At 37.4% G+C, this 24,811-nt stretch overlaps 1 long non-coding RNA gene across 3 annotated transcripts; it reads left to right on the forward strand.

The window, feature by feature from the left end:
- Window positions 1-1,114: 1,114 nt before the first annotated feature.
- LOC115346416 lies at window positions 1,115-20,740 on the forward strand. Of its 3 annotated transcripts, none has more exons than XR_003925136.1 (7): window positions 1,115-1,233; window positions 1,808-2,040; window positions 6,340-6,604; window positions 13,782-13,906; window positions 14,021-14,126; window positions 16,872-16,981; window positions 19,614-20,740. It is a non-coding gene; the product is annotated as an uncharacterized LOC115346416 (long non-coding RNA). The 3 variants fall into 3 exon arrangements; XR_003925134.1 differs by having other exon boundaries at window positions 1,808-2,029; XR_003925137.1 differs by having other exon boundaries at window positions 1,808-2,029; window positions 6,340-6,588.
- The last annotated feature ends 4,071 nt before the right edge of the window (window positions 20,741-24,811 follow it).

A 24,811-nucleotide genomic window follows, 5' to 3' on the forward strand; every position in this document is an offset into this window, starting at 1 on the left:
TAACAAATGCATTTGAAGGTTGAAGACTACAGAGACTGTGCTTCTGCATGACATGTTAACCATGTGTGCAGAACCTTGCAGGTGCTTAGCGAAAAATAATCCTCAAAATGGTGAATTCCTCTCCCGGGAGAGTGTCAAGGGAGGTTAAGTGATTTGCCCAGACCAAAAAGAGACTCATGTCGGAGTTCAGCTTAGGATGTCGCGCTCTGTGACTACTGGCTTTTGTCTTTCTTCTGAAGAATATGACAATGCATATTCAGGTGATGAAAAAGAGAGAAATGTGGTGCTTATTTTAAAGTAGATTTTAGGAGAAGTGTTTGATCTACAAATAAGGCAAGCATTCTCTTACAGAAGGGCATATAAAATCCCAAGGAATTACTTTTTATTGAAGGAGAAAATCTTATAAATAAAAAAAATGTTCAGGAAGGAGTTAAAAGGAATATCAGAAAGCACAGCATTAGGGCCATTTTTGTTTACTTTATAATTTACTGACCTAAATTTGCCAATGACATAGAACTGGGAAAGGAGGATAAAGTAAATACAGAGGAACAGAGCAAATAAATTCAAAATGATCTGGATAGATTCAGCTTAGAGGCTGGATAAGTAGCTTATTCAGCTCAGTTGTACAGAAGTGTGAAGTAATAAGATTAAGAACTAAAAATAATCAAAGAGGATAGAGCCAAAAAGAAAATACAACAAATAACACAATCCCAGAAGAAGAGTAGACTAAGTACTTTTCCCTGTTTATGGGGGAGAAGATACAACTTGCTGTCGGGCAGAGCACAGGGGACTTTGCCAGCCCCAGTGCGGGCACAGGGAGCCGCGTGCCTACGGACCGACGGAAGGACGCAGAAGTAGCTGGCTGCAGGAACGCGCATTCCTGCGGGCAGAGGGATCACCCGCCGGGAGCAGCACATCAGTCCACGGGGCTGTGGTCCGGAGGGAAAGGAAATGGACAAATTGCAGATTGATTGCATTTCATTATTTAATATGTATCTGGCAACAATGCCAATTGGTGAACTGGGACTTGCCGTGCAGCGCACACATAACAGCTCTGGCAGTCCCTGCCCCAGATTGTTTTCAATTGACGTAGTGTTTTTGTTCTCATTTCAGTTCAACTGTGTGGCACATTTTTTTTCCTACACGGTATATTTTGGTGCCTAAAGCTGTGACGGACGTAGTCGATCCCCTGTTAACCAAACCAGCAGCAGTTTGGTACAGGCTCCAAAGGAGGTAGTGGCCTGAGCCATAGCTAGGCTAAGAACTCCTCTAGGAAATCAACAAAGGAGCAGAGCAACACAGTGAAAGTTGTGGGTACAAGGAGTCTCATGCATACATCTTCCATTGTATGCAATTTGACTACGAGCCAACCACTTTATCCCATAAATATGACAGCCTAAGTGAGCCTTCTTTGAGCTCTCCCTGCTAGGCAGCGTGGCTGCATGGCGGTGATCTCCCCCTGAGCTGGAACACCTCTCAAGTCTCTCAAAGCAACTAGATATTTACCAATGACAGATCGTTGGATGAGCCCAATTTGAGTTCTCCGTGGACGGCAACTGGACTGCACACCAGGCAATTCTACCTTCGACCAGGGACACCTCTCAATATTAAGAGATAGTAATTTAGCATAAATATTAAGTTTTAAATAGAATGAATCACTTAGAATTAAATGTTGTGTGATTTAGTATGCTGTTTGCTTAGCTTTACTTACTTAGCATGAGTAGCTAGATATGCTGAAGTCTAAGGCCACAAGCTGTAAATTTTCACTTAGATTTGCTGAACTTGTACTGAATGTGTACCTACTTAGTCAAAACAGGGGCCTCCAGAACCAGCATAAATCAGAAAAGAAGGAGGCTTCAAGGCTATGACCATCAACAGCATCTGCAACTCGACAACATAATGAACAGCCTGTCTGGAGACAGTGAAGGAATCCAATAAGGAGTCAGCAGGTGTCAGTCCAGAACCACTATTGGACCAAAGGGCATGTGGAAGACGAGCGAAGAGAGTGTGAAGAGTGCGTGAGGGGCAGGTGAATAGTCTGTAAGGGTATAATTGTCCAGGGATTTCTTTGTTCAGGTCCTTCCTTACTGCCTTTCTCTCCTTCCTCTTCTTCCTCTCCTTCCTCTTGTTCTCCTTCTCCTTCTCTTTCCCCTTCTCCTTCCCCTCCTCCTTCCCCCCCTCCTTCTGACAGTCCCTCCCCAGAGGCACCCAGCTGGAGCTGACTCTGCTGCTGTACCACTCTATTAAATTATTTATTTTTATAAGGTTCGATGCCTGTGAGTATGTTTCGGGAAACCGAGGGCTTGAACTTCAGAGTGAAATAACACCAGATGCCTGGATGTATCGGCAAGTGATTAATAGCATGCTAAACTTTGAAATCTTAGTTAAATGATATAAAGGATTGATTGTGCGTATGTAATCTTTTAGACATAGACCATTGAAGAAGTCTGAGGCTAAGTCTGGATCCAGCCACACCTAGACTCCTCTCTGAGAAGTTTAGAAAGACAGGGGGTCCATTCTGAACCTTATGACTCAACAGGAGGTTCTCCTTACCCTTTGAATCTCTTAGATATAAACCATTGACCAGGTCCGAGACTAAGACTGGATGTAGCTGCCCCTAGGCTCCATCAGGAGTTTAGAAAGCAAGGGGGTCCATTCTGAACCTCGTGACTCAACGGCATGGTCTCCCTTACCTTTTTGCATCTCCAATCTCTGTGCAAATCATTCTAAACCAATTCTAACTCGATTTTCCTTTGTATGTTTCTCTTATGTAGTAAGTAGTAGAGTGAACCTTGCCGTCAAACTCTGTTAAGTCACACTTTTACAGATTCTTTAAGGATCCTAAATAATTCCGCAACAAAAGCACTGTGATTAGTGTAAACAAATAAAAGTTTATGAGTTGCCTATTAACCAGATTTGTGTTAATTGTCCATTTTGCCTTAGGAAGTTAAAAAAAAAGTTTTATTATTAAAACTGAGACTTGTGGAAGACAATGCTAAACTTTTTTTTTTTTAGTACAGACTTCATTTTACCCTCATATAGTTAGAAAACTGAACCAATAAAACTATAAGTAGATTCTATTGAAGAATAACACAGTCTTAGATATCTTTTCTTTAAATCATGAATGATCCTCTACCAAATAATTAAAGACACCATTAGCAGCCGCCTTCTGTTCAAAATCAGGCTACTACTTTTTCTTTAAGAGGTACTTTTGTTGTGTTGGTGGAATTATACTGAGTATTCTCTGTCTAAAGTAGCAAAATAACTCCATAATTGGATTTGTTCAGAGTAATGATAACAAGATTTAAAACACAGTTGCAACACAGGAAAACTTAGTGTAAAAAGACTATTCTATGTCTTCAGCTGTCAACTAGAAGTATATTGAATTTTGCAGAGCAAATTCAAATAAAAGTGTTGAGATTAAAAGTGATAAAGCAGCAACAGTGAGATCCAAATCCTTCCAAAAATTAGATTAAGTCCTCCTCAGGACCATAAAAACCTTATTATCTTGACATGACTAGATCAATCATTGCGAGACAATTATCTTAACAAGTTAAAGTTGCTTTGATACAGGAGTTTTAGACTATATTTTTTTTCTTCTCCTTGGTATGAAAATAGACTGTGTATGGTCCTGAGCAGAAACTGAGACGGACACATCTAGGCTCTCATGGTGACAAATAAGCCATAAAGTCTATCTGTAAACATCAATAAAGTCCTCCTTTAAGCAACAAAAGCTTAGATTATATTGAACCGTGAAATAGAACAACACTAACTCTTGTCATTATATAGTTTATTGACTTTAGTATGAAATTACTTAACATTGTTCTTCTCTCCTCACTTCTTTAACTCCAAAGCCGTTCTTGTAGCTGAAATACTGTGTTGCATTTCCACTGTGCCTATTATCAGAAAGCTCATGTGCCTTACCCTGGAAATTAATGCTCATACCATATCTCTGAAGATGGCCGGTGCTATTATTGATAAATGTAGAACTGAAGAATGATGTGAGAATGGTCACAAAATAATCAGAGCCAGAGCCAAAAAGAGGGGATCCCAAACCTTTTAGCCTTACTAATGATAGAAGCAGGACTTTAGCCTCGTCAGGAATACTATCGGTATTCAAAGAGAAAATATACACTGCTCATCGAATAGTTTTTTCAACCTTCTTTGAACCTTTTTGTTCCCATTTTTAATTGGGAATTTCATGTGTCTTTATTGTTTCTGCTGGAATATTTGAAGTGTATTTTGTCCACATTTCATTACTGTGCAATAGTTTTGTGGGCATTCTTGTTACTTTGGAGTGTCATTGACCTGGCTTTGGATTGAAAACTTGCTCACTGCCTACAGATTTAATTCTAAGGCAAATCAATATGGTTCTGTGTCAAAGAATGTGGCAAACATGGGCTTTTATTTCAGATTACAAAAGTCGTAATCTTAAAAAGTGAGTGCTTTAAATTCTTTCCAAATAAAAACAGTCATTTGTATTTTGCATCTTCTGGTATATTAAATCAAGATTTACGTCTTTAAAGGTTTTTTTGCTTGTTAGTTTTAGAAATAATTTCCTACTGAACGCACTTTCAGTAGGAAGCGCCTCTTAAAAAAGATGATATAGTATGGAACCAGTATGGAAAATTCTTATAAATACTTCTTACAGTGTAGAAGCTAATTCTGACTCTAAATGAAAAAAGCAATTCCTTTGCACTATAAACAAGTTATCTACAGGTGAGCACTAAGACAAAGAAGCTATTTTATTAACGTTACAGCATAATGCAAATGAAGACTAGGTCATTTTTAATGAAAACAAATTTTTCTGTCAAGTATGACAGAAAAAATACACCTAATTTGCAATATTATAATACATTTTAAAATATTGTCATCTGTGAGAGTTCACAATACAAATTATACATTCCTAAAAATTGGACATTTGAACTTCTTAACAACAGTGGTACAAGAGACAGTACTGAAATAAATTACTTCATAGACCCACGAAGGACAGCTGGTGTCAGATAGCCTTACATAAATAGTAAGTTTAACATTCCATACTGGTTTCATTCCCACATAGTTTTTCAAGTTTTATTAACCCAGACAATTCATAATAATTATGATAAACAGACATTGTCATCAAAAATCAGCAGAAATTTTATAAGATTAAGTACAATGCAATACATCTTCCTTGCTCACAGGGTCTGTATAATAAATTACTCCTAGGCTTCAGAATGAGGCATTGTATAATTGAGCAAAACAGATCAATTTTTAAGGATGCTTATTTAAATGCAAAACAGACTTTTTGAGAATGGTAAACTTGATTAAAATACCTCTTTAAGTGCAAATCACAAACAACAATATTTAATACTCACAGGCCATAACCATCCTATTAATAATACAATTTATTGTTCAGATATAATTGTAAGGTCTTGACGATGTGGCAGCTGTAATCTACTTTAAAAATTAGAAGCAGTGAACTCCACAGTCTTCTAATGTGGCTGAAATACACACAATGGCTGAGCGACTTGCATTTAGTTGCTGAAATACATTGCATCAGATTAAATGATCAGGCTTTGGGTGTTTGTCACACATCATTTTCCCCATCTTTAATGGTGTGTTCCATAAATTATACTATTTCTGCTATTGTGTAGATATTAAAATCAGATCCAGAAATGACTGAATAGGAATGTAGCCATCTCAGTCCTGGATACTTTTAAAATTGGTTCAATCTTCACATGCTGGCAATATTCCTTTTTTTTTTTGGTAAGATTTCCTGGATAGGTGCAGTTGTGCTTTTGCATAGCAAGAGCATTACATACTTGAGACGTCTGGACAGGCTATGACTATCTCATACTGTAAGCAAAAGTGAACGTAAAAAAGCCCTAGTCATTCCAACCTAACTTTGTCCTGTAAAACAGAGCTCTTCACTGAAAGCATTGACAACTGTCACTTTCTTTAAAGGCGTGAGAGGGGCTATGGCTCCTTCTCCTCTCGCACCTTTACACTGGCATCCCTTTGGCACCATTGCCAGGGCATTAGTACTTACCTTCTAATTATGCATTTAGGTTCCTTTTCCAAGGCTTTTTTTGTACGTGTTTGTATCTGTGTGTTGCAACACTTGAGTTTCAGTCCCCCCGAGAAGGAGCTCAGTCCAAGTCTCACACGTCCTGGGTACTCTAATGCTCTGTTACTGTATGCATATACATACGTGTGAAAAGATAGCAGTGGCTTGTGTTCATAATTGGAAAAATATTGTTATGCTCGTGGTTGCCCTGTGGTTCTAAAGTCCATGATAGATTTGGGAAGGCAAAATTTCACTCAATGTACAGCTGAAACTTGTGTGCTCTTCTTTTTCAGTTTTGCTTTCAGAGTCCCTGAGTTGGACAACAGAAGAACAACTTCCCAAAGAAAAGGAAGTGAAAGCTCTTTACTTGCAGGTACAGTTTTGCAGGCAGCATCTGCGATCTGTTTTCCTTCATCACTGTATCAGACTCCTACAACAACAAAGTTTCTGCTCAGAGAAGAAACAGAACCAAAAATCCTTTTACGCTGTAACAGCCGACTGAAGACTGAGACATCTGATCTTTGAAACACTGTTAAACTTTGGTGAGACATAAGCATTGTAAGTGGAATATTTATTACTTTAATAACATCTATGACTGCAATGTTAATAGCCATTTTTTTTATGACCGTTAAACTACTTATTAGCAGCTCTATGACTGTGCAGTTGAATTATGAAAGAATGAGCTTGGAGTTAGGCATTTTAATGTAGTTTATATTCCTGCACATGTACACCAGGTTTGGGAGTTGAGGTGTTTTCACTCTAAGTTCAGCCAGTCTCCTCTGAAAGTCTTGAAAATAGTCAGTCTATCATTTATTACACTCTTTGCAGCACAAAATAAGACTCCTGTGTGTTTTAAATGTTTCCATGGTGTTGGAGTCTGCTTCACTGAAAGGGAGGGAATGTCAGGAAATAGGACCAAGCGTAACCTGCTGTGCTCGTCGAGAGGCATGGAGCAGCAGCGGCTTCCAGCTCCCTGCTCGGCTGCTCCAGCGCTCATCCTGCACTGCTCCGGGGCTGGCTGCAGGCTGGCTCACGTGGCCCCACTCCTGCACTGTGAAGAAGGCTGAAGCCAGCTTTAGCAAAAACAGAGATTCAGCTGCTGGCTATTGCAGGAAAAGTGGATCGACAAATTCAGCAAGTTAACTGGTCTGAGAAATTCTGGTTTGCTGTTCTATTACAGGATTGGTCACCTCATCTAGGGGATGGGCCACTGTGTGAAAAAAAGGGTAATAGTTTAGCAAATATTAGCAACTGTTTAGCCTTATATTAAATGATTGCACACCATTGCACTTGAGCACACAAAAGCTTTTCCTGTGCTCTGGAAGTATGGCCTTTGACTTGCATTCCCATCTTCCTCGCTGTCTCTGTCATCTCCCCTTGCCGCGGGTCCTGTTTTACTCTGCGTAGCATTGGATCGTGGTGGCAATAATGAAAGTCATTTATTAGCTAACCTAAGTGAAGTTAACATGAACACAAACTGTGTATCAAACACTGCTGAAGAAACAAGAGGCTAAGTTTTAAACCACAAGTCATTACGCTCTCTGCTTCGTATTTTGCTTCCACAGTCTGTGTATTTTCATACATTAAAGCTGATCATCACAAAGATATGTCAGGTAGCTCAGTTATTAATAGGTAAATCAATTCTATCTACATCACGACGTTGCTTCATCACCAGCAATCCTGTTGAGCTAGGAATACATCTCCCTGAAAATGCTTTAGATGGCCTGCTGATTCCTATCTTAGAGAAATGTGAATCAGAGACTGTTATCCTATAATGTCATACAGCAGCATTCCTCAGTAGCCTGTCATATGAGGATATCCAATTGTCTGTGCTTTTCTAAGTATGAAATGTCCGTGTGTATGCACGCGTACACACAATATATGATATTTTGTACGGTTTTTCAATGCTTTTCTTAGTATGTGTTCACCCTGATGGAGAGACAGCCATTTGAAAACACTATGAAAAGTCATTTTGCTGTAAGTGTTTGCTGAATCAATGAATCATTTTGTTTTACAGTAGCACCTAAAATGTGTTTGGCAACATCCCATAAATCCTGATGTTTGCAGTCTAGAAATAAAAGGAGAGGAGCAGAATAAAATATCACCTATATTTCAATGTTTTTATATTGGCTGTATTGGAGAGAAACACAGAGGAACAGAAATTAACCAATTTCATACAGCTGACTCGGTGTACCAAGAGTTATACAAAGGAAAAAATAAATGAGAGGAGCTGAAGCTGGGAGCAGATCTCATTTTGAAATTAGAAGAGGCAGAAAACATAAGTAGCAAGGTGCAGATTTATGAAGATTGCTGAGGAAAGAACTGTAATTTTGACTTTGATAAGGTAGAAAGAAGATATCCAACATCTCGGGTGACACAGGCAGATAATGTGCAGTTTAGCAACCATGTTTTTTCTATGAGACAAAGATAGATGTGAGTATGCTGGAAAAGCTAGAAAAAAGGAAGTTAAAGCATTCAGTGTATGAGATCCCTAATGAAAGATTTTGGTTAAAATTTCATTAAAAGTAAATTTAATTTCATGCAGATCAGAGGATTGCTTTCTAATTTAGGAAGTAACAGCATTGCATACTGGAGTGTATAGTCCACTGCTCTGAGCCTGTAAGCTGCTATTAACAGAGCAAGTAATTAAAATATTTAGATTAGTGTCAGACAGGGATTACAATAGGAAACTTTAAACTAGGACTAACTTAGACAGTTAAGTGAAGGTTTATTAATTTTTTTGTGAACTTGAAGGTGACTTTAGTTTCCAGTATGGTTTGTCTCATGTAAGGTTCAAGGTGGAAATTAAAATAAATAATGTTATCACTCAATGTATTAATATACAATGAAAGTTTGCACCTGGATGTGAAACCACAAATAAAAGCAAACCCAGAACACTCTTGATTATACGTTTGCAGTTAATTTCTAGTGTAGATGTGTTTTATGTAATACTTCATGCTCAATCTGGCTAACCTGACTGTCTGTCATAGCTTGCATAAATCTAAACACTTGCCAAGACAGTTTTGGCCTTGGCTGTCTAGAATGTTACGTTTGTGATTTTTTAACCCATTTTCTCTAAAATGTCCTTATGCCACTCACCGTATGCACAACACCAATATTAAGACATAGTTTAAGCAATTTTTTTTTTTAATTTTGGTTCTAAAATTAACAATATTTTTATTTTATTCTCACTATTTTAGTGGGAAATACTCAGTTCAAGAGCTTGTTCTTAAAATACTATAGGAAAAATAAATACATTTGTGCACTTTTTGATGAATCACATTTTGAAGGAAATGAAACATCAAAAGCTACATTTAGGTAATATGCCCCATTAAGCTTCTTCTAAAAACAGAGACATGAAAATTCAAAATTAATGTGGAAAATCCAAATAAGGAAAGAATGATTTGTCAGATTTAATTTAGATTTTTTTTTCCCCAATTCTTTGAATTAGAACTTTAATGCAATATCTTCTATATGAATATGTGGCTTGTATTTCATTCTGTTTGTAATTTCCATTAAGGTGTGTGATTAATTCAGTTTTAAAAAGTCTCTGTGGATCATGTATATACCTACCTGAGATTGGTGAAATCTATACTGAGTTTTCCTAGGTTTACAAATTACAGGTTTAGATACATTGTCAGTATGTGAATGATATGTATTAGCTATTCCTTCTGACGATACATGAGCATAACTCCAAACAGAGTATTTTCCTTGGGCACAGTATATTAAATAACAAGTTATGTAAAGTGAATATTTAGGTTTACTAATTTGAAGCAGTGTAGTTTTACTACATGTATTTTCATTCTGAAACTACTGTTATCATTAGAAGTATTATGTACTCCATTCTCACTGTTTAATAGTTCATGAGTAGTAGATCAAATATAACTATATATAAGAGAGATTGCAGATCTCTCTTTTGTCGATCTAGCCTCAAAACACCTGTTGGATGAGTGTGACTTTATGAAACATATCAGTTGTCCTCCAGTGTTAGCCAGGGACATGGCTTTTGAGATCCTTTTCTGGGTAGCCAGCAAATGGGATGGAGATACTTCTAGAAATAAAACCTGCTTTAAGACACAACTCTGAATTTTGCTTAGGAGGAGGGCTACGATGAGGGCTACAATTTCTGATCAGAAATATTGGCCATTTGGAAAGAATCTGAAATATAGGCTGTGTGGACATGATAGCCGTTCTTCAGCTCCAACCTGTGACCATCACTGCAGGCAAACAGACCTGTGCAGCAGTGCACCTATACCCTGAATCTCCTGCATTGGAGGTAGGGATGAGTAGTTCCTAGCAAAGTCCCTATTTTTGACTTGTAGTCTTCATTCTCTGTTGGGGCGTGTGTTCGCTGGGTCGGTGGCCGCACGCCTTCTAGCTGGCGTTCTGTCGATGCTGTTGCTTGGGTCGACCCTCCCTGCCATGCTGGGAGCAGGCGGCTCTCCGGACCCCGAGGGTGCCAGTGCTGGGCAGCCCTTCCCTGGGACCCCTCGTCCCAGTCGGGCTCCAGCAGCCCTGCAGGGTCCCCATCGCAGGGGCTCACCGGAGAGTGTGCGTGAGGATGCTCAACCACGCACTCCTGCTTATTCTCAATAACTGTGTCATGAGACTTCTTTAAAGGACTACAAATGAGAACAAAATTCCCACTAGCATATAGGAGAGAACTGCACATCCTGAAAGTTCTTGCTGGATTTCATATCCCTGTTTGTAAGAACTGAGGACTTCTTGTGAAAGTATTGACAACTGTGAGGCCTGCTGTGGGTGATTAATTTCTAACACCTAATTTGTTTTTAAAAGAAGAAGGTGTTGGCTCATTAAATCATATGGAACATATCAAAGAAAAACTGAAGGGAGAAAAAAGGCCAGTGGCGTGGAAATGCGATATCCACAAACAGTGCCTAATTACAAGCAGGTTAGCCAGAGAAATGGCCAAGCTAAACAACTACATATATTGTTGGGGTTGCCTGAGGGCTATGCTGGCAGCAGCTCTGTTTGAAGTAGAGCAGTATTAGGGGAGCTGTTAGCATCCTCCTGTTTTTGTTAGATCAGCTATTTTGCTGGTTTTGTCCCTACTTTTTTTTTTTTTTTTTTTTTTTAATGGACTGAACATTATCTATACATTTCCCTTTCCATTTTCTATAGGAAGGTAAGTGGATAAAAAGCCTTTGGGGGCTTCTGAAACCCTGAGGTTTCTAGAAGATTGCTTTCTTTGGTATTTGGAGTTTGATAGAAGAGACCGACCTTGTCTGTCAGTAATCTGTTCTTGATAGAGGCAAGAAATGCTGGCAAAAGGCACCTAAATAAAGTGGATACAAAACAGACCACGGCATCAGTGAAGTGGCAAAATACTCATGTAGAAGCCTAACTTTGGGCTTTTAGGTTGGTGAGCTCAGGCAGAGCAGAGCATAGATGAGGGTGGATACTCCAGCTTTTGCACCCCCTTTGTGCTGCCAAACCTGCTGAGAGGCAGCTACTGACTCAGGCTTAGCGGTTCACTCAACACCAACTAGATGTTATAGCTGGTTTGGGGTCACACCTCAGGCAGGGAATGATTATTACGATTTTAGGTTAGACAGTGATTTCATACTTGTTACCTCCTTGGAAACAGGTCTGGGGAAGAAAAGCTGGTGAACGGATACTTGAGAAAATCAGGACCTCACTCCATTCAAAAACACTGCAGTTATTCACTGTAGAGTTGTGGTTGACTGTTATCTGCTCTATACCAATGTCAGTGGGTTTGCGTCTCAGTTTTTTAGCAAAATAAATTATGATTTCACCGTGTGTCTTTCTATAGACTCTCGCAAGAAAGAAGTCGGCACCACAACCCAAAGAAAAGCAAACGCTGCATCTGCCCAGCAGCCTTCTCTAGGAGGGGATCCCCACCAGCTAAAACCCCCTCCAATCCAGCAGCCACTTCATTAGTTTTCCTGTGTAGTATGCACAGATGGCACAAAGGTTGGGAAACTGTAATTGTTGGAATAAACTGACCAAATTCGCCTTTGACTGAACTTCTGAGCTTCCTTATTTTTCTTGTAGCTTATGGAATGTACCAATAAGAAATAGTTACATTGACCACCCATAAAATCCTGCTGTTTGCTTTCCATAAAACACCACTGTAGTATAGAGAATACTGAAAATACTGCGGTATTCTCTTTTATCAATTTCTTACAATCTGTAGAGTTTGAAGAATGTTCACTCTTACAGTAATTTTTCTATAGTATGTACCTATGCATGCAATGGTGGTATTGGTGTTACATTCATATACTACCGTGAATGATTCATTATCCTTATTTCCTTGGTTTTTTTGTAGTAATGGCAAACTGTATAATAACACTGATAACATAGCACTTGATCCCACTTCTGCTTACTTCAGTGTCCTCTAATTTTTGCACTTCGCTGAAAGTGTAAAAATACAATTCCTAAGCGTTCATTTAGCACATAGACAGCTAGCTAATAGTCTTTATATTTATCAATGTCACAAATTATGAATTTCATGTCATGTAGTTTTCTGTATAATAATTTTGCAAATTATATGATAATTGTTGAAAATTAAAAATAAGTCTGTGAAGGTGCTACTTGAAAGTGAGCAAGAGAGAAATCAGTTCCTCCTCCCTCATTAGCTGAAACCTAGTTTAATGTAGTCACATTACGAGTATTTTAGAAACTCACTTTTGTTTCGGTCATCCTGCACACCGTGAGCAAACCATTGCTTATGTCCCTTCAGTGAGGTGGTTTTCCAGTATGTTGCCCAAATCTCATTTCATTTGGACAGAGTTTTTTGAGTTGTGGATGGTGTATAATGTCTCTTTACTTATTTTTAAGGTCAGTGTGATGATCTTGAAAACTTGTTAGTATTGACATCATAAGATGTTCACTTGCATATCCCGTAATTGCTGTTAATTGCTTTTTTGCTCTAGCTAGTGGCAAAAATGTTCTCTGTGGAGGGGACTGATAAGAACATTGGCACAATGTTTATTAATTATAATTTTAATTGGTAATTATTCACTTTTTCACGTTATTTTTCATCCTGGTAACGTAGTGTTTACTTGAAACAAGACTTCAGCTTGATAGTTGTAGCCTATTTGTGTCTATTAGCCATGTCATCTTCAAAACTTTGGAGATGAGTATATATACTAGCGGGTTTTAATTAGTTGGTATGATTTTCATGAAAAGTCATTAAAGCTCAACTCTATACATAACTGTTGCCAACCACCTTATTTTTTTAAACAAGCAATTGGTAGTAAATCCTAGAATCCCTATTATAGATGGGATTTGCCTTCTATTGGATACACAGATGCTCCAAGTATTGTAGAAGAAAATAAAAAGCCACTGATTAATCGTTCACAAGATAGGACCTTGATCTTTTATGCTTTTATCTTATCTGAATACTAGTGAGTAAACCAAATCAGATTAAAGGAGGAATGTTTGTCTCTTATCCCTTAGACTTGGTGAAATCTGGGCTTATCTGCTGACTGTCAGCTATATTTGTGCTTCAAAACCCAAACATCTGTTTTCAGGCAGTGTTTTCTTTTTTTTTTATTAACCTTCACCACAGCCCAGCATCTGTGCAGTAATTCTGTATCAGAATTCTAAAGATTTTAAACATACGACATAGGACAGAGATCAATCTAATGGTAAGGTTGTGTGGGCACCTCTGAATATGAAGGGGAAAACCAGATAAAGCAAGAATGACTTAGTGTAAAATTCAGTTCTATTCCCTTTTATTTCCCTGCAGGCTCTTTCATTTCTAGTGGAAACTTGTCCTTCTGACACCTTCATGAGAAATTGTGGATGTATTATCATGGTACCATGGACGGTCCAACAATTTTTATTGGAAAACAGTGAGTCACAGTAATTCAGGTGAACACAAAAAGATAAACAGAGTCTTAGACTACAGTCTCCCATGGGGGCAAATACTAACAAACAGTAAAAACAAACTTAATTTTTGTGATTATGTAATATTTATTTCTGAAGGAGAAGACAAAGATGTCAAAAACCTAAACGAAAGTGGACAATGATGTTGTTTACCCGAATTAACTGGATTTGAAATACAGCCAGCATAGAAGCTGAATTAAAGTTTGTAAGTTTATCCTCTATGGCAGTAACACATAGAATAAATGCTTGCTTTGTTTAACTACTTATTATTTTGCTCAAAGATTTTAGCTTATCTTTCTGCAGGTTAATTATAAGCAATTATTAATAAATTTTTTTTCAAGGCATTTTTTTTTCAAGTTAGAAGAATGAACACATTTATGAGCTCTTCCTTCTTAGTATTTTAAAAATGTATTTTAAAAACCATCACGATATTATGCAAAACTAGCTGCTTTAATTGCTTGTAGTGTTCAGGATGCCCCTTGCATGTTTTCTACTGGTCACAATGCTGGTAAAATTAAGCTCAGTATTTTGCAGCTGTTGAAATAGTGTTTATAAATGGCTTCACAGTATGATGCCAGTATTTTCAGAGTGGGTTTCCAGTTCAGAGAAAACACAAGTACCTTTTCAAAACTTCAGATGTGTCACTGACTTTTGTAGTCAGATCCATATTCAGGCCACCAGTGTGAGTGGTCTGTACACTGAAATGTTAATCACAATAAACTCTCATGGATTTGGGTGTCAGACTTTGACTACTGAATGCTGGTCATAGTGATTAGCTATCTTTTTCATGAAAAGTTATAAACTCTAAATATTATTCCTGGGCATTCTATTTGTTATCTGAGTATATAGAAAAAAAAATAATCCACAAACTAAACTGAGCAAAATCTGAATTTTAAAGGTATTTAATTTAGCTGGGGAAAAAAACCCCACACCTCTTTAACTGGTATGTTGGGGGTTTTTTCATTGAATTGTGTATGCTAGACCAGAAAATCTCCAACTGATATACCTTGGTGACTCACGGCCATTTAACTTATTGAATGCTATTGGCCAGTTCCCTTGTTTCAAGGTATTAAATCAAAGTAAGACTGTGGGGCATTCATGTTCTTTTGAATTCTGCATAAGTAAACAAAAAAGACAAAAAGGCATTTTATACTATATACCTATATGGTGCTAACATGCAAAATGTTATCCATTTTGTTGATACATTTTGAAATAATAAAAATTTTATATATAAACCCCATACAGTCCTATTCTAGATTAAAGAGACTTTTACCCAGGTTTATTTGCTTGATAAGGTTTAGCAAGCAACCTGCAGATGTAATGAAATCCTTTTAACAGTATTAGTGTTGTTTCCCTGTCCATCGTTGGTAGCAGGACTTTGAAACACTTTTGGTGGGATCAGGGTGCTTTTCAGATGCTTAAGCATTACCTGTAAGTCAGTAAAAGACATCCCAAAATTCTTAACTGCTTTAAAGGATGCCCCATATCTCTCAAAATGCTTGAACAATGCAAGCAGAAATGGCTATTGTGATCACTGCAGCTCTAGGAAGTTTTATACTGAAATTTTCAAAATTGCCTAAGTACTTCATTTCTAATGAGCATCTTGTCATATAATGTACCTGAATGAAGGCAATATTTTAGTACAGTTTGACATGATTTGGTGAAGAGAGCAATTGCAACAAAGAATTTTAAGAAGTCTTTCTCTCCTAAGCCTCTCCTCTGCACCCAGAGCTCTGGGGATCACTCACTTGCTGTATTAGCAGATATTGTGTTTCTATTGCTCGTGCAGCTCCAGTCCAAACAAGCTGCCTCTGATTCCTATAGGGAAAGCAAACTTTCTTATTGCTTCATTTGGGGGATGCACATGCCAGTGTTGCCTCTGCTGCTGTCAGTGATGCTCTTTGGAAAAGGATTTATTTTGGTCATTTGTGCCAGTGGGCATGAAAACACTTCACTGTGAAGCAGCTGAGTCTAATCTCTACAAAAGATATGTGACTGCTTATCCAGCAGATACCAACACCTAGGTGCCAGATCCCCGCAGCTGTGGTCAAGACGGACTGAAGTGCTCCTTGTTGTGCCCAGTGTACCATACATCAGTGATTTCATTAGAGGGGGGTTACAGTAAAGGAAAAGAGACTAAAATACCTGCTTTTTTTTTTTTCTTTACATGCTGTGTAATTTTTATCTACTTGCTTTTCATTATTTTGCTCCCATTCTACTAAAACTGCGTGAGATAATGAGCGGTGTCACTCCACCCAGCACTTCAGTAATATTTTTGGTCCATGAATAGCAGAATAAACATATCATCTTGTACATGAGCTAGCACAGTTAGAACATGCAGCAACACGTGAAGCTTATGTGTGCAAGTCTTCGCTTGAATTCATTCGCAAAAAATAGTCAATATTATAATCTTGGCTTCTTTGTCTGGCAAAATTTCACCTCAGTGATAATGAGTGTCCATAAAATGACTCTTCAGTGTGATGCATCCTGGTGTATTAGCTAAAGAGCATAGCTATTCGATAGGATTAACTTAAAGGCACAATGAGTTCTTTACTTTTAAAATTCAGGCAGTGCATTTATTTTGAGTGGTATTAGAGTGGAGTTGTGTATTTTTCCTTTTCACGGCTGTTTAAATAAATATCTGGAGAAAAGTCAAACATTTGAATTGATATATGTGGGTGGAAGGTTTTTTGGAATGTTTTCACTTGTTTAGATCCTCAGTGTGGTTTTGAATGTAGTCCAATAATTTCTGTGGTGTTTAACTAGGGGTGCTTCTGGCAAACTAATACCCATCGCACACAGTACTTCAACCTTCAGGTAGCAGCAAATAGCAGTGTTTTATGGGTAATTTCTTACTTCTACCTGCTGTTATCAAAACGATCCCGTTCTTCAAAGCTGAAGTCACATCAGATGGTAATGTGTTCACACTCCATTATTTTGTCACCCTCAGTGACAAGTCACCCACTGGAATATGACAGCCATGCTGCAATGAAAGGAACCCCACACGGCATTTCTAACCACATGTGAAACTGCACAAAGGGTGACGTCTGCTGCCTGTAGGTGAGTACCCAGAGCAGTTCCCAAAAAACACAGCATGTTCGCCAAGCTGAAGCAGGTGACAGAGTAAGATTATTGCATAACTTTTGCTGCAGAGGAAGTCGTTTCTGACATTTTTATGCCATATGAGACCTGAAGTCCACAGAACCACTTGCACCGTTACGTTAATTCTTGTTATATAAGGTTAGAAGAGTATTAACCTGAAAGCGCTTTTTGCTGTCATTCCACATAGTAATAACCGCACATTGTTCCTGGAACTGGGGCAACATATGCGGAGAATTGAAGCCTATGCTACCTGTCTAAACCGGCAAGAGCAGAGCATCTCTCTGTAAAGGTGTCCAGTCAACAGGGCATGTGCATGTTGAAGGAGTTTGAGGAACAACAGATTTAATTACAGAGGTCCCAGTCAGAGTTACTATGGCAGCAAATGCATAGCTAAGTAGTCCATGGTTACCTGGGGAGAGGGTAGTGCTGCAGTCCTCTTACAGCGGTGGGATCAGAACAGCAGCTAATCTGTATGCTCAGGGAGTGGTACAGAAAACTGTAGCTCAAATACAAGCCTCATTTCACAGGTGCACAAAATTTTATTCCTTTTATTTAGGGGAAGCTGATGTTATTGAGGATGTAGATGAATGGTTTGACTACAAACGATTAATATTGACACCGTCTCTGGCAAATGCCTCTCATTCCCTTCATTGTCCTCTGCTCCTCCAAGCAAGCACACAGATGATTATTTTTTTCAGCAACAATTATATGGATTGCAAATTGAAGTCAAACCTCTGAAAGGTTTGGCGGTAGCAAAAACTGACTTCAGACTGTTCAGCGGAAGTACAATGAAGCAATATCCAAAACCAGCCTATGTATTGGCTAATCTGTGGTATATCTGCTTTTTTAATGTCTCTTCAGAATAATGGCATTATTTATAAAATGAAAGATTTGACCTCCAATGCCATGAAACTTTGAGCCACTGTATAAAAAAGATAAAGTGATTAAAAAAATGGAAATTTTAAGAGAAGTTATGAAAGGAGAAGTTTTTACATTTTAATATGAAAAACATACAGCAGACATTTTATTCTGCTGAATATTGTCTACAGTAACTTTCATTACTGCTATCCAGCATCCAATTTGTCATCTCTAATCAGGCATCTTTTTATTTTATATTTTTTGCATGCTCAATAACCTTTCAAATTACTCTCACTAGCTGAAGAATGTCATGCCCTTTAAGACACTTTTCTTATGTGGAGAAGAACAACTTCTCAAGCAAGTTTTCCAAAATTGTGAAAGCCTCCTGATAGCAGTAATTTTAAAGAATGACAGTATAGGTGGAATATTCCCGTCTTTTTTCATTTCTTTTTAGCCATGTGTTACATAATGTCTTTTTATTATATTCGAATCTTTCATTTTTGAAACTAACTGCACATGAAATCCTAGGCTTCTCAAGCTACTTTTACCATTTGGACTCAAAGTGAAGCAATTTTTCCTGCATCATTTCTCCTTTGTTATCTTGTCTTTCCATCAGATTCTCCATTAGCTCAATTATAGGACTGCCACAATTTTTACTGCTACTATTAGGTATGGACTATTAAATCATTTACTATTCTCCAAAACATATTTGTGTATAAAGGTCTAATTTTGAAAGGTTGAAAACTCATCTCAGCATTATCACACTGGTAATCAACGAAGTAATTGTACAAAATAATCCAGAATAAGATGCACAGTAATTCAGCTTTAGGGATGCAATCTATTTGCAGTTATAAAAGATAATATTTGTTTATATGGTTCCTGTTTCTTCCTGTGATTACCTTGAGATTTTTCAGTGTGGAAATAAAGAGAACTCATAGCATAATATGAGATACTGTCGTAAAATTCACATCATATTGGCCATCAGGTAATTTAATTGATATGTTTTAATAAATTGCATCTTGGCCAAATGATGAGTATTTGAGCTGTGCACCAGTGTGTTTGATGCAGTCTGTCACGCAGTCTCCAAGGTAGTAACAAATAAATAACTGCTGCAAATGTAATCCCTAAGTAGAGTGAACTGGACCCAGTGCAGATTCAGTAGACCACTCGTCTCTCCTTGCCACAGCACTCTTGCAGATGTCTGCAAGGAATCAATGGAGATTTGAATTTCCTCAGCTTTACCTTTTCTCTCCCATCTGTTGCAATGCAGAATATTCCTAGTCATAGTGTTTACTGCTAACATCCATCAGGTGTTGCATGCTTTGCAAAGGGCTTTGAGTACACAACGGGCTATGTCATTATCACACGACTATTAATTGCTCTGTTGTGGTACAAATACAGCACTATTGACTTTTTTGCTCTTCCAATGAAGACATGAAGTGGGTGGAATTAACTGTTTGTAAGCAGAAAAGCTCCCAATGAGGTAAAAAATTCTTAAAGAACTGAGAAGTTATGAAATATGTTTGAGTTAAACTGATGCACAGGAAGAGTGATTCCAGTTATACTCTGCAAGTGAAGTATATTAAATTTGTACCTTAGCAAGCTTGCACAGTGTATGAATCATTGTAAAATCAGGTATAATGTGGTTGTGGATTTGCATGATTTAGGCAATATTCATTGTAAACAGTATGTATGATTCTTTCATGAATTTGCTTATTTGATTCTTTTTCAGTTCACAAGCCTCCAGAAGAACATAGCCAAGTGGTAATCTGATGCTCAGATTTCATTCATGCACTTCAGGTGAAAAAATGCTTACCCTGCACTGGCATATTCCTGTCTGCTTCAAGAGCAGCAAAGAGCAGAAGTATTGCAGTTCAGCAGCTAATACCTTGTAACACTATGAAAATTAAAGAACTGACTTTATTGGAATATAAACATTGCCCATAATATAGGGTAAGATATAATGTATTGCATTATACTAAACTGTTAAGTATAATTCAAGGTAATGTATCTTTAGCTGTAAGAGGTTGTTTAGACTTGTTATATCATAACAAATAAAACAAAGGAGCTCTGTCAACCAGTGTATATTGGCTTAATGGCTTGTATAAGTTCTACTTAAATCATCAAGTAAAGTAAAAGACTAGCTATTATGGCTTTTATACATGGGGAAGAAAACATTTCTTCTTTAATCTATATCTTTGCAGAGCAGTGTGCCCCAACTGCTCAAATGCACACTGTTTCAGAAATAATTGGGCCCTAAATCTACAAGATACTTCTGGCTTGAAATTGTATCATTTTTAAGTTAGATAAATGTTGTTTCTTCAAAGACGTTCTTCTACTTCAGTTGTAGAATTAGACACTTTGCAGTTTTGTTCTTGTGTTTATAAAAGGCACAGTCAATTTTTTCATATGTAAAGACAGTAAAACGTCGACAAATTCTGCTCTTGGATGTCTACATATTTTTACTTTCTGTTGGTGAAAATAGTGTGGAAAGGGTATAAATGTCATGAGAGTCTGTAGGAAATACACTGAAGTCATTTAGGCTCTTTGTTCAGTGAGACTAGTTTATTCTATTTTACAAGAAACAAGTTGACTATGGGAGACATAGGCATAAGGGTCAGTCAAAAATGGATGATCAGAAATAGCTGCTCGGATGTTAATGTACTTGGGGGGGTTAAAACACAAATGTAGTGTCACTGCTTATAAACCTGCAGGTGTTTCAGCCTTGTATTGCATAATCTTGAATCCATACTTCAAGGATGAAATTCTGTCCTTTGTGCCATTGATTTCCATGGGCTTGTAGTTTCTCCAAAGACGAATAATGTTGGACCAAAACGGTGACGTTAAGCAGTAAAGTGTCATCACTAAGAGGGTTTGCTCATAAAGGTCAAATAAGAATATGTCACCTATCTTTGATTAATAGTCCATGGTGTTAGTAGATATTGATTACATTTAAGAGCCTGTGGGTAAGAGGCAATTTAAATTACCTTCAAGCAACCCTACAAAAAATAAGAAATAAGGTGCATTTGAAAGTAGATACTAACAGGTGCCCTTGCTGTGAATCTAGTTTGAGGAAGGGGAGCTAGTTAGAAGAGATTTACCCATTTTGTAGAAACTGATTGTAAGCACTGGTGGAGGCACCATGAAGACAATAGTTGCCCACCATCTGCTCTACTCTGCCCGTGGTATCAATTACAGCAGTGTGACTATCCAGCATTTTTCCATTTCAGCACCCAAACTCAAATCAGAGTGTGGGCCTCAGCTTTCGACATCTGAATGAAAAAATACTCTTGCTTCAAGTACTGTAGGAAAAACCAGAATACCCACACCACCCTACCAAATGCTTTCTTAAAGTCTTTTAGGCAATTTACCACTTATTTATGTTTTATTTATGGTAATAGGAATTTATCGTTCTGGAGTTGATGTACAATAATGATCTGCACTCATCAGTTTTTGTGTTACTCATTTAACTGTATCAGTCTCAAATTTAGGGGTTTCTTTCTATAAGGTTTGCAGATGTTTAGCAAATATTGTATAGCATAATTGAGTAGGGAGACCTTAGGTCTTTGTTTACAGAAGGCAAAGCTGTGCTGTTAAAACAGTGGTGAAATATTGCCTCCCCATTCCAGCAATCTCTACTTGCAATTCCATTCTAGTAAGTATATAACTCAAAGGAAAAGCTATTTTTGTCCAGATTGCATAGTGGGAAAGTCTTATGCACTTTTAACACTTACTTTTATTTGCAGAGAGTCATCTAAAATCTTCTGCTGTTCTGTCAATATAGAGATATCTGCTGTTTCTAAATAGTTGTATACAGCATGCTAAGCTTACAATTGTCTTTTAATGAAGGTATGCATTTTTCAACGTTTGTTTCCATTAAGAATCAAACATAGTCTGTGTAATTGCAACTTTTGAAAGCAAACTCTCGCAGTCTTTCTGTTTTATAACCTCATGGTATTTCACAACTACAGTGCTGATGTATTAGGCATCACTGTTTGGAAGTTGTTAAAAAAATAAACAAACCTGCATGGGGATGAAATATGGGGTTGCCTGAATGGAAAGAGCAGTATGAGAGTGAGCAGGCCATCCGTGGGCACACGCAGGTCATCTGAAACTCCCTAGACATGTCACATTCATATACATATCCCACTTCTCATATACGCATGTTATATTATGGTAGCACTGTTTTTGACTATTAAGCATATTGAAATGGAGCTTTCGTGGCAGTAATGCCGTCTTTGTGGTCATAATCAGCTTATTTAATTAGCTTGAGTCCTCCCACCCGAAAACAATTCACATGAGCAGAAGTAGTAGGATTTTGTGCTTTTCTGAGTGTAGAACTTAGCCTTGCTGGTAAAATTTGTTATGTTATTTTAAAGATTACTTCTGCTGTTTTGGAGATATGACTACTTGTACGTAGATGCCACTTCTCTGATATGTCAAGATAGTATTTGAGAAAGGAAATCACACTTTGCATCTTACTTCAATAATAAATTTTATGTCTCATTTAGAGTTCCTCCATGGCCAAAATTGTGCCCTGTAAATTGATTTTACAGCAGTAAGTTTAGTGCAAAGAACACTATGAAAGCTTCTCAGTGCTACGTAGTTTATTCTTTCACAGTAACAGTTGAGTTCCTATTCAGTTTTGTCAAATACATCAAGCAGTGATTGTCCACACACAGAAAGTCCTCTAATAAAATTTAGGCAGCAGCTGGATACATTTGGGGGGTTTACTTGTTTAATAAATGAAATACAAATGTGTTCACATACAAGCTAAACAAAGGGATGTATATACAAGTTGTCCCCAGTGCAGCTCAGTATTATTTTTTAAAATGAACAATAGGGTATTGGATTGAAAACTAGCAGCATTTGGAAAGTATTCATATTAGTTACACCCCCCCAAAAATGGCAGACAGTTTGAAAGCACAGCTACATTCTTATACCTTCATAAAAAGTACAAACTCATGAATTATTTTTTGTGTTATCTCTTTTAAATATTTCGTGGATCCAGCTGAGAAAGACAGTGATTCACAGTGATAATATGATAAGACATTGAATTTCTATTCATTACTAAAACTGTTTTGTGTATTGTCTCATGAATTAAGCATTTTTACTTAGATTCTGATTATTTTTCCACCTTTCAGTACTAATGTACCATCAAATCATTCTCTCTCAAAAAAACGCAAGACTGATAAACATTTAACATCAAGAAGGTGTATTTATTTATTTATGCTTTTTTTGAGCATAGAGATATTAAGAGTACTGACAAATTTCATGTTTCATTGACAAGTTACTTTGAATTTCAGAATATATAAGTATTTAAAACAACAATTTACTCCAAGGTGTTTTGGCATGCCAAAGAAAAATGAATCGTGCGTAAGTATTAATAGTGTTTCTGATCTGTCAGTTCTTCTTTATCTGTTGCTCCAGTGGTTTAAGTTGGAATAGATTGGATTTGTTTTAATTTTTAAGTATTTTCTTTGAAGTAATTAATCACATCCACATGTACCAATACCTATTCACATGCTGTGATCAAAGGTGATACCCTGAGCAACCTGATCTAGTTGAAGATGTCACTGCTCGTTGCAGGGGGGTGACTAGATGATGTTTGGAGGTCCCTTCCAACCCAAACTATTCTATGATTCTATAACACACCTCATAATAAAATCTTGCAGTGATATTTACCTAAGGATACCTTAATAGAGAATGGTAGATTTTCTTTTTCAGATCCATTAACAGAAAAGTCTGCAAACGTGCTACACAGTTTTAATATAGGTCCTCAATCAGCACTGTCTTCCCATGCCATAATTCTGCCTGATGTATTTCATGATCAGGAGATGACGGTGATGATTTTCTAATCAAATACAGTTTGTTCATTAAATACTATCCCGTAATCACACTGAAAAAATATGTGTAAATGTCAACAAAATTATGAATTCTTTGATTAATAGAAATAGATGAATTCCACTGGGAAGACTTGAAAATCAGGCTTTTTTTTTTCTTTTTTGCATGTAAGCCACTTAAGACAATAATTCAGAAGTTTCTCACAAAAGATCACTCCACTTAACAAGCTGCTGAATGAGCCAAAAGAATAGCATAGATTATACTGAAGGATAATTAGACATTTCACACAAGAAAATTAATACTGAAAAGCATAGAATAAGGCAGCACATGGCAAGGCAACTGGAATTTTATTGAGTCACTTAATAGAGCTGGATAGCCATTTCCGGGTGTCTTAGGTTGCAGAATTTTGCAATATGCCAGAAGTTTTATTGATTCACCATCCACTGTTGTAGGTATTTAACTTCAGGAATTTGTTATTATTAACGTAAAATGTGAATTTTCTTCTGACAGTGAGTGGTGATTGATTGCCTCTGTTTCATGGTGATGTTGTCTAAATATGACTATAGCAAATCTTATTTGGGAAGCTTGCTCATTTACCTTATATGCTTTGGCAATGTGGGACAATCTGTGCAGAGGAAAGGCACATCAAGTGGCACAAGCAAGAGGGCAATGAAATGTGAAATGATTGGATATTAAATATAAGAATTTGGATAGCTCTTGTCCAGGATGGCAGGTCAACTCAATATTTCAACTCTTCACTTACACTGTGGGTAATTAATAATAGAAAATAACAGGAAACATTCTGGGGCATTCACAGTGGGGAAAAATACTGAGTTCAAAAGAATTCTGGATTTTCCTTTTATTAATTATACCGCCTCTCCATCCACCCCCTAGTCAAAGTTACTGTACAAAACTATCTTTTTTTTTTTTCCATCTGTGCAGTGTTCATGCTTCGGGCTCAGTTCCTCCAAAGGAAGCAAAGGATTATTGCACAAGATTAGCAACCTTGCCTAGTAATGATTATTTATATTGCATGTGGTCACAGATGATGTTTAATGGCAACTATGTTAAAAGCCACTTTTGAGT

The sequence above is a fragment of the Aquila chrysaetos genome, chromosome 9, assembly GCF_900496995.4.
Source record: "Aquila chrysaetos chrysaetos chromosome 9, bAquChr1.4, whole genome shotgun sequence".
In the NCBI taxonomy this organism is placed as follows: Eukaryota; Metazoa; Chordata; class Aves; order Accipitriformes; family Accipitridae; genus Aquila; species Aquila chrysaetos.